Consider the following 13,730-nt stretch of genomic DNA (forward strand, 5'->3'; position numbering starts at 1 on the left):
TCAATGTCATCGGTCATCAGTATTCTATTCCAAATTGATGTTCGTACTAGACGTCCTGACATTGAATTTTGGTCACCTCACGTCACAACCTAAACTCAATTAAATATCAATGTCTAGGAAAGGTAGTATCAGCATGGTCACTACCTGGAGCTCGCATAAACGGAGCCTGGGTTTGTTGAAGGTGGCAGTGTTGTTTGGGCTGAGAAAGCCTGTGAGTTTATCTTCTCTATCTCCTTTAACTTCAGCTTATATTGGCGTTATGATATGTAGCATATGAAATAGAGTATGGTGAATGTGCTAGGAAAGGTAGTATCAGCACGGTCACTACCTGGAGCTCGCATAAACGGAGCCTGGGTTTGCTGAAGGTGGCAGTGCTGTTTGGGCTGAGAAAGCCTGTGAGTTTATCTTCTCTATCTCCTTTAACTTTAGCTTATATTGGAGTTATGATATGTAGCATGTGAAATAGAGTATGGTGAATGTGCTAGGAAAGGTAGTATCAGCACGGTCACTACCTAGAGCTCGCATGAATGGAGTCTGGGTTTAGTTGAACATGGCAGTGCTGCTTGGGCTGAGAAAGCCTGTGGGTTTATCTTCTCTATCTCCTTTAACTTTAGCTTATATTGGAGTTATGCTATGTAGCGTGTGAAATAGAGTATGGTGAATGTGCTAGGAAAGGTAGTATCGGCACGGTTACTACCTGGAGCTCGCATGAATGGAGCCTGGGTTTGTTGAAGGTGGCAGTGGTGTTTGGGCTGAGAAAGCCTGTGAGTTTATCTTCTCTATCTCCTTTAACTTCAGCTTATATTGGAGTTATAATATGTAGCATGTGAAATAGAGTATGGTGAATGTGCTAGGAAAGGTAGTATCAGCACGGTCACTACCTGGAGCTTGCATAAACGGAGCCTGGGTTTGTTGAAGGTGGCAGTGCTGTTTGGGCTGAGAAAGCCATGTGTAAGTAAGGTAAAGGAGGTTGTTGGGTTGGTGCGGGGAGCAGTGAGACCTGGCATTAGGGGAGTGTCTCTGGGACGCCAGAGATCACTGTCTAGCCTCCTGGAGGTGTCGTGGGACAAACTAGACGAAACACTGGTGAAAGGAGGTTCCCATCTGATGACCCCAAAGATGTGCTAGTTATCACTGCTCACTGGTCTGTATAGTTAAGCCTTGCCATAATAGCTTAACATAGGGCTTAGGAGGTTATTCACTGAGTGCTGATCCTTTATCTAGAGCACAAACTTCTTGTGTTTATTTGAATGATATTTCAATCTGTACCAAAATGATGGGCCGACCAGCTATTCCTAGAGCCATACTGCTGCCAAAAACAAATATGCTCATTGAGTAGAAAAATAGTGGTCATGAAATCCAATTTAATATATTTGCAAACAATTTTTTGAGCATTATATTTGCTTTTTATCCTTCAAAGTTTGTGCTGATACTTGCAGTTTTAATCTGCAGTGTGGCCTTTGAAATTGTGCAACTAGCCAGTGAGTGGGCTCAGTGCTGATAGATGTGGCTTATTGACAAGCTGGCACATGTACATAAAGGCTTAGACTCATGCACGCTTGAATGGCAGCCTTAAATTCACTGCAGTATTCATTAATATAATACTGGAGTGTTTGAGGATAAATGTCAGAGTGAGAATAAATCACTTAGAGGACAGAGGTAATTTATTAGCGCATGGCGATACCAATTACACAGCTATTCGCAGTACAGTAGGCCTGTGGTATTCATTAGAGCAGTTTGGGTACAGTAGACAGCAGGGAAGTCCCCTGTGAACCGGGACAGGGAGGGGAGGCTGGCAGAGGAATGCTGCTGTATACAGCCTCTTGGAGCTGAACAAAACCAGGCATTCCTCATGGAGGTGTTTATACTCTGCAGCGTGGTGTGGTCCATCCTCACTGGATTTGTTAGCGTCTAAATAATGTCAGCGTCAGCAGCAAACTCATCCAACAGAAATAATTTGTAAAAGAAATATTGACACAGTGTGAACAGTTTGGTTTGGCCCTTTGTAGGAAATAGAACATACTGTACACCCCATGTTGGCATAGAATTTGCTGACGACACTGAGATAATGAGAATCTAAACAATATTAGAAATACAATTAAAACACATTTTTGTTACATTTTGTAATCTGCATAAACCATTTTTGCAGTGTGGTGACATTTGCAAACAATAATAACAACAACAGTAGGATGGGCTGTCAGAAATGTGCAATGTAGAATTCATGTTATTTCTCCACAGTATATTTTCCTTTAGACTTATGCAACATTATATAACAAGCTTTCTCTACTTTTCTCTGATCAATCAGAGCCAGAAAACATGTTTTGACTGATGCTAATATTTTGGCTCAGCATTGACACCCCTTAGAAGTCAGTGCTGTGTGTAACAGACACCTTGATACAGTATGAGTCAGTATACGACTTTATCATGCAAATAACTGTACATATTTGTCATGTTTACTTATTCTATTGATGTATGTATTGTGATTAAATTTCACACTTAAAGCCTCAGTGCAGTGATGATATATATTATTTTATTTTATTTTATTTCTAATTAAATTTAATTTAATTTACGTCCATATCCTTGTGTATGGAATAAATAAGCTACATAAGTTTATAAAACCCTTTACACTATGCAAAATGTGTTTACTGCACCACTTAAAACATGTTGGTACAGTTATGTGGGACGGACCAAGTGCCAGCCCAGTCGCCAGAAGAACATATTGGCATTGAAAGTTTCTGCAAACCATGAATACATTACATTTGTACATTTCATATGTATCATATCAGCGTTTCTAAAGTGACGTAGTGTATGAGCTGACTTTGTCACTGAGAGGTTGAGAGGAAGGTGGATGGTGTGACATCTAAGCAAAACCACTGCAGACCAGTGTTTGAGACCAACAAACAAAGGTGTTGTGTTTCCAGCAGGTTTTTAGTCACCACACAGGGATGTATATTAGTGCCCTGTCATCATTTTTCCACTGGTTGTTTTTTACTGAGACATTGCTGCATTTCTAGGGGGAATTGTGTTGCCAAAAGCAGGTACTTTATGCCAAAACATGATCTCATCCTAACCATAACCAAGTTGTTTTTGTGCCTAAACCTAAGTTTCAGCGTACCCACTACATAATAATGTACAACATATCTATGGTTTGCTGAAATCTACAATGCCAACATTTTTCTGCTGATTGAAGTTAAGAGTACAGACAGGTCAACCTGGTCTCACTCCCAACTCATCAAATACTGACACTTCATCAGTCAGACACTGGCAGCAAATGCAGAAACAGGTTCTGACACCCTGAGTAACTGCTGTACTTTACAGAACGGGAAACACCACATTGCAGAGGTTCCATGGTGTAATGGTTAGCACTTTGGACTCTGAATCCAGCGATCCGAGTTCAAATCTCGGTGGAACCTGCATTATGACCACAGTATAGGTTAAAGTTTGGAAATAAACTCCTGACAGCAGGTCTTACACTCTTGGAATGTTGCTGTTGTTGGTAACACTGCAACACAAAAGTCAGCAGTTCTCTCTATTATACAGGCGCCCAGTGGCTTAGTGGGTAGAGCAGGTGTCCCATACATGAAGGCAATGTCTTTGCCGCAGCAGCAGCCGCAGCAGCCGCAGCAGCCACAGGCTCAATTCCGGCCTGCAACCCTACCAAGGAGCACCACAGCACACCACAGGAGCAGTCTGTTTTTTCCACCATTTTAGTTCATTTTTACTAACTCTTGTTCTTGTCTTACTCCTATTTTTACTCTATTAGGCACTGGTTTTTGCTTCTTGCTCCTTGAAAACACTTATATCTTGTATATTTGTATATATTGCCAGATATTTAATAATCTAATGTTCTAAAACTGGGCCGCTGACCTGGAGAGCCCACTAGTTGTCTGGTTGTCTGGTTGTGAATCGATCAAATTGTTGTTAGTGTACTTAGTGTTACTGTATTTGAAGCATTCACTCGCACAAGAATTTCCTTAATAAAGGATAAATAAAGTTCTATTGAGTTGAAATTGAATGAGGCAGGTGGGAGGTCAGGTGAATGGGTAAATCAATCTCCAGATTTTCACCTGGGAGACTGTTAGTGTCACTGCTAGTGAGGTATGTCAGGTGAAAACTAACCATGCACTTTTGTTGCCTGAACCCAAGGAAGTAAACCTAAAATTTAAGTTTTTTTTTTAACCTGTGTTCTGTGCACATTTAACAAGCAGAACTGTACACTTCCTGTGGAAAAAGGAAGTTTATTTTGAAAAGACACAATGCATGTAACAAGCATAAATTGCGCCATTCCTGAATGTCCAACACAGTTGCTGGTGTCATAGTTTAGGGGTGCTTTCACACCTGCCCTGTTTGGTTCGGTCCAATCGAACTTAAGTTTGTTTGCCCCTCAGTGCGGTACGTTTGGGCAGGTGTGAACACAGCAATCACACTCAGGTGTGCACCAAAACAACCGTACTGAGACCTTCTTGAAGAGGTGGTCTCAGTCCGGTTACAAACGAACTCTGGTGCGGTTGGTTTGTGGTGAGAAGGTGTTCCGACCTGGATGTGAAGCAACTGCAGTCACATGACACATTGTTTGGGTTAAACATGAGCATGTTACAGTCCTGGAGGATTATTAATGTGCACCTCCTCCTGTACTGCCTTAATATGCACATTCAGCACATCCAATGCATCAAAACATTGTTTTCTAGTTGGAGCCGCGCCTCGTTTTCAAACTAGATGGTTTGACTAAAATGAACAATGACAGCAATATAGTCCACGATGAGCAGCGCTAAAATCAACCTGCGTAGTTGTCCCTCCATTGTGACATTAGAAAGTGTCACATTTATCTTGCAAGTGTTCTCTTCTTCAACGTTTGCTTTACTTCCTGGATTTTTGACCAATCAAGAGCAGCTTTCTCACACAAGGCATCTGATCTGGTCCACTTGTAAATGCTGCCGTGAGAACACGAACCAACTCTAGGCAATTATACAACTTTGGAACCAAATGAGTCCCTGATTCAGACCAAAGGAGACGACTCTAGAGCTGAAAGCACCCTAAGGTGTAGAGCCGCTGACCAAGCAATGGTATTTGACAGGTTGCTGGTGAGAATGTGACGGACGAGTAGGACAGGAGAGTCCATATCAGCTGTGAGAGTTACATGGCTGTAAATTAGCCTCAGCCACAACATCGGGGGGGGCGGCTGTTGGCTCTCATCCAGAGGCACCGTGAGAGAAACTGACTGACTCTGTGTGCTCTTCTCTCAGACGTGCACCCTGATATATTTCCACATAGATTTGCTGAGGCTTTTTTTATCAGCCAGTTTTTTTGTTTGTCTTTTCTGTGTTTCAATCTATTCTGCTACTTTGCATATCTCAGTGTTTCCCTCTCTGTCTGTCTGTCTTTCCTTTTCTTTACCGTCCTCTCTCTCCGTCCTTGTCTCAGTGGAGTGCATTCCGATAATTCCTCACTGTCAGTCTCTGTCGCTCTCACTCATTCAGACCCATTCGTTAGATGCTGTTGACAGATCCTCGCTGAGACATGAAGGCCTTGAACGGCTTTAACTCTGCCAAACTGATCACTGGTCAATCATTAGAAAGGTCCCACATCTAAGTTATGTTATTTCATGTTATTTCCGTGACGTATTTTAATCATATTTTTAGCTTATGCTGTTGCTTAATATGAATAAATCAGCCTCTGCACCTGAATCCACCCCTGTTTCCTCTTTTGATGTGATTCAGGCACATTCCTCTTCCCAGGATCGAGAAACCTGAGAGCCAGGGTGAGCGGTCATACTGCCAGCTCGAGGGGCCAACTAATGACTTCCCATTAGTCCATTTGGTCTACACGATCCTCTATTATCTCAGAGACACGCGCTGGAGAGAGTCTATCCCCACGACTAATCGAGGGTCAATCGTCTCCCCTCTTAACTCTGATGCATGTGACAGCAGCCCAAAGTGCACCTCTGCACACACACGTGCACCCATGGTCCTTTTGTACAATACAAATACAGTACATTCATGTTTTTTGTCTAGAAAAGCTGACCGTGGGGGGGAGAACCCAGCTATGCGATTACTGCGTCAAATTAACCACTGAAGCTTTTCAGCCAACGACGGAAAAAACACAGGAAATCAAATGGCATCATTGTTCAGATAGGAGATTGGTTCAGGGTGCTGTGACCTTCTCCGGATCTTCTGAAAAGCTCTTAAATATTTGAGCGAGTGCTGTCATTTCTCACTCAATTGTTAAGCATAGAAGGCCCTCTGTCCTCCGTTCATGGTGAAACTGGTTGTCGGCTCGGGACAGTGAGCGTGTGTGTGTGTGAGCCAATATTTGAGGGGGTGTGATCTGCTCCACACAACAGTGCTTCAGCGTGTGTGAATGGTCCTCATGGGCAATTTCATTGAGTCTGTGTGTACTTCTGTGTGTGTATACAGAATTTAACTTTCCTAAGATTCATGCATACGTGCAGCTGTAGGCACACACCCTCACACGCATACTTGCACGGGTGCATATACAGTATTTTTATGTTTCTTATTAAGCCGTCGTCTTTGTAGAAGATGATGGATGGCGTTCTCTCTGTGGGATTGTGGTGAGATGTTACAGTCGCAGGTGTGAGTGTGTGTCTGTGAGAGAAACTCCGCTATAGTGCGAAACGAATGCAGCTCCCAGTGGGAAAATCCCTACCTCTAGTCAAGAACCTGCTTCCCCCCTCCTCATCCTCCTCTTCCTTCTCCTCCTCCTCCTTTTCCCTTTCTCCTTAGAACTCAAACACACCACACACGCATGTTTTTGGAGCCACAACCTGAGAATGAGATAAAATATGTTTTGACGTGTACAGGGCTGTAAAACTGGCAACACTAATGGCATAGGTGAGAGGAAGATCATTATCAGAAACCCTTAAATTTAGTTGTCTTTTCCAAAATGTTAAGCTCAGCTGCTGGCATAGAGATCACATTATTACGTAAGAGTATTATGGTAAAGCATCAGGGGAAAAAAATAAAAGGAGAAGACTTAAAAAAAATTGCATTATGAAAATAAAGTCAAAAAGTTGAGAATAAAGTCAAACTTCTAATATTAGAGCCAGGCATAAGAAATGATCACTGCCTTGTGGTTGTATTCCTCTGCGAACTAATCAAGTTGCACTTACAGTTTACATCCATGTCTGTGAAGATTTGCAGATCGTTATGATGTCACGGTGAAGTTGACATTTTATATCCAAAAGGTCAAAGGTCATCACATCATCATTTTATCCTATCAGACATTTGTGTGAAGTTTTATCCTAATCAGTGTATGAATCCTGAAGTTATGGCCAAAAACATGTTTTGTGAGGTCACCATGACCTTGACCTTGACCTTTGACCTTTGACCATCAAATTCTAATCAGTTCATCACTGAGTCCAAATAGACGTTTGCACCAAATTTGGAGAAATTCTCTCAAGGCTGCCTTGAGATATCATCATGTTCATGACAATGTAAAAAAAAACGTGAGGTCACAGTGACCTTTGACCCGTGACCACCAAAATCTGATTCAGTTTCAGTTTTAATTTCACTTATAAAGCCAAGTATCACAAATCACAATTTGCCCCAGAGGGCTTTAAAGCATACGACATCCCTCCGTCCTTGGACCCTCACAGCGGATAAGGAAAAACTCCCCAAAAAACCCTTTAACGGGGAAAATCAGTTCATTGTTGAATCCAGGCGAACGTTTGTGCCCAATGTTATGGAATTCCCTCCAGGCTGCCTCTCTACAAAATGCCTTGTGTAGTCCGAATTGAAGCTGTTATATCAAAGCCACCAGACTCTGCTGACAAGAACTGAATAACACATTAATTAATTAATTAATAAGCATATAAGGTAAAGCAGTGCAGATATTCAAATATATTGTATGCATACACTGATACTGATTAAGATGACAGCAAAGCAACACAGAACATAAAACTAGAAAAGCACTCAGAGTGCAGACCTCCACCAAGTAGGTGATTCCCCCCCCCCCCCCGCGTCAGATTTTGCAGCCTGCATCACAGTTAGGTTATTTGCATCACTATCATTATTAGGTTATATATGCCTTCACCATGGAGACACTGTGGTGTATTTTATTTTGTACCAACACAGAATATAATATGTTTTTTTGTATTTTTCACTTTCGTTTTTTCCAACACAGAACATTAATTTCAACTTTAGAATTACAATATTTAGCAAGTAGAACAAGACGTGCTTTCTGGCCACCAGATGGCGTTATTTTCACCGTCTTTAGAAATTGGAATAGATAGACTATATTTATTATTATTTTATCCATTTTGCTTCAACCGATCACCACCAAAACTGTATCATCTGTTCCTTGTCCCATTATCCACCTTTCCTGCAAATTTCATCAAAATCCGTTCATAACTTTTTGAGTTATTTTGCAGACAAACAGACCAACGCCGGCGAAAACATAACCTCCTTGGTGGGGGTAATAAGCACAGCAGAAATATCAGAAACATTACATATCTCTGTAGTTGTAATCAACTGCCAGTTGTCTACCCAGAAGTGATTGCTGCTGTTAGCATGACGTAATGGTGATTTGCTCTATTGGGACCTCTTCCATCTTTATACAACCTTACGCGAACTTTGACACTTGTACGCCACCTTACTTCCTCCCCTGCTCCTGTAATAATTAGTACAGCCACTAGAGGGTGCTAACTGACAATAAACAGGTATGGGTCATCATTCTTGAAATGCCTTGAAGTTAGGGCTGCCCCCAACAAAGAATTTTCCTAATCGACCAATAGTCATCATTTATGTCCATCAGTGGACTAGTCTCCTGCATGTTTCTGATATGAATGTAATGATTAAATGATATATTTTGGTGGTTTGAGTTGAAGGTGTGAGAAAGAATAGTATCAGTAACATTGTTAACACTGTGCTACATTACAGAGAAATACAAAACCGTCCTAATGAACCTTCATTAATATAGGCCTATATTTTATCTACAAGTGCATGTCACACACTGAGCGAGCCGCCTGTTAATGACGCTGTGGGCTAATGGGCATGTAGCTACTTCCATGTTTCAGATGATACGTCATGTTTGTAGTCGACCAATGAAGATGAGTTTACATATCACCTTGGGTTCGTCCTTCACCTTCTCAAAATGATCCCACACTTTGGATTTCCTGCCCGACATGTTATTAACTAGCCTGTGGAATAACCACAGGTACCAGCCCTGGAAATTAACCTGACTCCTGTCTGACTGCTGAGCGTGGACACTTCCTGTGTCTGTCCTTTCAAATTAAAGTCACACATGGTCCAGTCATATAGGTCTTTATTTTGACAAGGTGCAGCTCCTAATAGAGTTTCACATGTTTTTTTCCTGCAACTAAGCGACCAGTGAAAGCAACTAATGAACTTTCTGGCAGACTAACGTTTGGTCGACTATCAGGGGGCAGCCATACTTGAAATCTATCCTTATGCCTGGCAATGATACTGAAAGTTAAAATTTATTCGCAACATTTCGACTTTATTCTCATAATGAAAAAAAAATCCTCCTTTAATTTTTTCCCCCTGATGCCTGGCACTAATAATCTGCCATACATTATAGTATTTGTGATGGAAATCAAGCCCACATTTTACTCATCATGGTCGCGTCTACAGACTTCCTGTTTCCTGTAGTAAAAACTGTAAATTAAAAGAAAGTAGACCTTTTAAAAAGTGTTTTGAGGGAAGTATCTTTGGAACTTTAGAGTAAATAGGAATGGTAACAAAATCTATTTTCTACAACAAGAAAAAAAGCTCTACAATGTGATCATTTTATTTTACATCACTATCACTTCCTGAGTGCTGCATTGCACCAGTATCCTAAGTCACTGCTACCCACACTGCCAGTGGCCTTGGCCAAACGTGCGAATATGAAACGGAGTGTAAATATAGCTCCATAGCTCATGCTGTTTCCTCCATTGACTCTTGTTAGAAAAACAATGGCATCCTATTATTCACCGGGCCATGATTGAACTGAGAGAAAAGTCTTGACTAACTGCAGGGACATTGTTCAGCGCTGCAGTAAAGTGCTGTTTGAGAAAACTCTGACAGTCTGTCTGAAATGCCTTCAGTCAGAAACAATGCGTGAATTTATTGAGCAGTTCTTTAATGCACTTCACCTTTCAGATGTTTTTTTCCATGATAAAAACTTTCTTGCTCTTTACCCCCTGTCATGTATCATTATTAATCCACGAGGTTGGCGGGCTGATATACTGTTTTTGGCCCGGGTCGCCTGAGTTTGAACATGCGGAGTCACCGTTAGGCATTGTTCAAAAATGTTCCCTAAACACGGGTGACCGTCAAAGGTCAGGACTCTGAGAATAACTCCTGTGATATTTAGAAACACCTTTTGTTTCCTGATAGTCCAGCTATAGCTGCGATGCTGATGTAACCAGAGGAGTCAGTTGGCATAGCAACTATCCCGGTGACCTCTCCAGCAATGGTGGCTGTGTAAAGGTCTGTTATGCAATAGGCTGAATTTAGGGTCATGGGTTATTCATACGTCTTCTCTTTGCTTTAAGCAACTTTTGTTTTGCATTAATTTCATGAATTAAAACAGTGGATGCAAGCTCCTAAATTTTTAGGTGAAAACAGTTGATTGCAGGGTTGTTGTTGTTGTTGTTGTTGTTGTTGTTGTTGTTAAAGAAGCATTTTACTGCTGAAAAGAGGATCTTTTCATAGAACTGGGCTGTCGATGCAGCAGAGAGACACACATACTTTCAAAATTGGTGCTATATGACGAGAGAAAACCAACCTGGTCTCACTCTGAAGTTGTTGAAATCCGACGCTTGGGCAGTGACTTGCGGCATCAGACACTGACGACAAAAGCCATCCTTTAAGGTCGGCATGGTATGTAGCCAGTCGTCGTTATAGTTTAATGGCGCTTGGCAGCAACAGGGAGAAGCGCAGCAGGGCAAGAACGAAAGTTAAGGTGATGAAAGTCCGGATAGAATGGCTGGGAGGGGTGGTGGATGGGTCCAACAAACACCGACCTTTACCCCGGTGCTACCCCGACGTGTTTTTGTTGCCTAAACCTAACCATGTGCATTAGTTGTTGGGTTTGTACAACAATGTCAATTGCTGCGTTTATTTTGAAAGAGACTGCATGTAATCGTTAAATTTCCTGTGAAAACACAAGTGTATTTTGAAAGAAGACAATGCATGTAACAGGCTGAACTTGACACGGTGCCCGAACGTCAACAACCAACACACCCAGGGTACCTTGCACGTTGTATGTAGACGTGGAAAGCCCGTGACGTCGATATGTGACGAGGTCGGAGCGAGAATGGGTTGGAGAAAACAGAAAAAAAGGGCTGCGGCATTCTTTTGCTCAGGAGGTAAAACACCTATACCTACTGTACCAGCGGACCAATAGACTAAATCACCATGACGTCATGCTAACAACAATCATCTCTTCTGGGTCGACTGTAATCGCAGAGATATGCAAAATCAGCAAATGTGTTTATTTCTGTTGTCACTTTCAGCCATCACCATGACATGACGGTCTGACCCATCTGTTGTCTCTGCTGAGCTCACTTTATGTACTGTGTTGCTTTACTTGCATTGTAAAGCCAGCTACTCCCATGTTCTGAATGACTGTTTTGTCAATGGATACTGGTGGCTTTGAGATAATGGATTCAGGTCCCCGTCCGAAAGGGTTGTCCGCAGTGAAAAAATTCTAAATCTAGCGTACACTTAAACTGAACATTTTTTAGAAGGCTAAAAACGAACAAATTGAGGCATTGTTTGCGCAGCACAGTTTCACTTGTGGGGTTTTCTACCTGCAAGTTTTTCGAAACAAACACTGTAATTTGGTCTATAGATGCTCCCGCTGGTGGGTGATGTAATGCAAGTTTGTCCCCATGGCTTGTCCATTTTGAGGCAGGAAACAGTACGGTGGCAGACTAGTAACAATCACGAATTGCAGTTAAATAGTAGGCAAAGTGCCTAGTTTTACTTTTTGATCTCAGTTTTACAGTGCAGGAAACAGTATGGCACCTACTTCCTGTTCAAAAACTCTCTTATTACAGCAAAACAGTGCACTAAAATGCTTCTGAAGACATTTTAGGCAAGAAATAGACAACACAGTAACAGAATCTTGGTTCATATTTGATCAGCACTGCGTTTGAGAGGAAAAGGAAGGGGTGGGTCTCTCTCTTGATCCACTTTTATTAGCCTACTCTTTGTGTCTGTGGTGGCGGCTGTACGAAAATGCAGAAGTACAATCTGCTCAAGCAACCGCCATTGAGACAGCAAAAAGCTGCTGGCGGATTCGAGCTAAGAGGAGAGCAGGTAGATCTGTGCATTGGTAAGATGGAGGAAAGTTCACCACAGTTCATTTACACATCATTACCAATATTTTTATGACACAAAGCTGACTGAAAATCATCAAGTGTGCCTTTCATTATTTGGCTATCAGAACTAGAGTTTGAGTATACGGGGGAACCTGTTCTAAACTCTAAAATAAAAGTAGAACATGGGTGTGTTGTGCACTAACAAACAGCAGTGGAGGAAGTATTAATGTCCTTCACTGGACACTGCTGTGTCTTCCTGCAGCTTTCTATCAAAGGAGGATGTTTTTTAGGGACCTTTGCTGTTTCCTGCAGCTTTTTAGCCACCAAACTATGGGGTGCCGTTTGTAAAGTGTCTCACGCTGAAAATAACATCAACATTTTGCCACATTTAGCTTCAAACAATGTTTAAAAAAGTGTTGTGAATTTTTCGTGATTTCCCAAAACTGAATAAATACCACACATCGCAACACAAAACTGCTTTGCTAGCTCAGTCATGTTGTAACTAAGACATCCGCTGGAAAAAAATATTTTTTTCACGGACCGTTTAAGAGTTAATGAGTCATTATAGACACTGCTAATGGTGCTAAGAGCTAACGGTTGTTAGCTTAGCTCAGGTTGTTAGTCCCTCCGAATGGACACTAACAACTCAAAGTACACATCAAATAAAATTTCTCCAAACACGTTTCTTGTTATTTTAGGTAGTTATTATCACGCTAATGTATGTTCAAGTGTTCATTTCCCCCGATAAGTTGGTTTTAATTCGTTATTTGATTCTATAAACACAGTCTGACCATCTCAAGCTTTTATTTTGGTACTTCCGGTGACCGGCAGTGTGAATTTGCATATTAGCTAAATATTTAGTTTCACCCAGAACATTTAGATTTAACATTTAACATTTAGATTTAGCATTTAGATTTAACATTTATATTTAGATTTAATATTTAGATTTAATATTTAGATTTAACATTTAACATTTAGGTGCCACATTTAATATTTAGATTTAACTATTTAATATATTTCTAAGTTAACAAATATTGCTGTAAATGTGGTAAAAGGTGATGTTAAAAAATTCACAACACTTTTTTAAACATTGTTTGAAGCTAAATGTGGCAAAATGTTGATGTTATTTTCATCGTGAGCCACTTTACAAACGGCACCCCATACCAAACGAGGGCATTTTTAAAGACCTGTTGCTGTGTTTGTTGCAGCATTAAGCCTGGAAATAAGAGTGATTTTTAGGGACATGTTGGTGTGTTTCCTGCGGCTTGTAAGTGTTTTTTTCGTGACCCATGGCCCTTTTTCCAGTGACTTTTCAGCCCCCAAACTTGGGTGTTTTTTCTTGACCTGTCGCTGTGTGTCCCGTGGGGATAGTGGCATAAAAAGTCATTCGCTGCATTTCTAGTAGCTTTCCAGAAAAAGTAGAATAAGAATACTTTATTAATCC

The 13,730-nt window shown here is 41.2% G+C and overlaps 1 non-coding gene across 1 annotated transcript; it reads left to right on the forward strand.

Annotated features, from left to right (window-relative positions):
- The first annotated feature begins 3,341 nt into the window (after window positions 1–3,341).
- On the forward strand, window positions 3,342–3,413 carry trnaq-cug (transfer RNA glutamine (anticodon CUG)). Its single transcript has one exon. It is a non-coding gene; the product is annotated as a tRNA-Gln (tRNA).
- The last annotated feature ends 10,317 nt before the right edge of the window (window positions 3,414–13,730 follow it).

Source organism: Epinephelus lanceolatus, chromosome 18, assembly GCF_041903045.1.
Source record: "Epinephelus lanceolatus isolate andai-2023 chromosome 18, ASM4190304v1, whole genome shotgun sequence".
In the NCBI taxonomy this organism is placed as follows: domain Eukaryota; kingdom Metazoa; phylum Chordata; class Actinopteri; order Perciformes; family Serranidae; genus Epinephelus; species Epinephelus lanceolatus.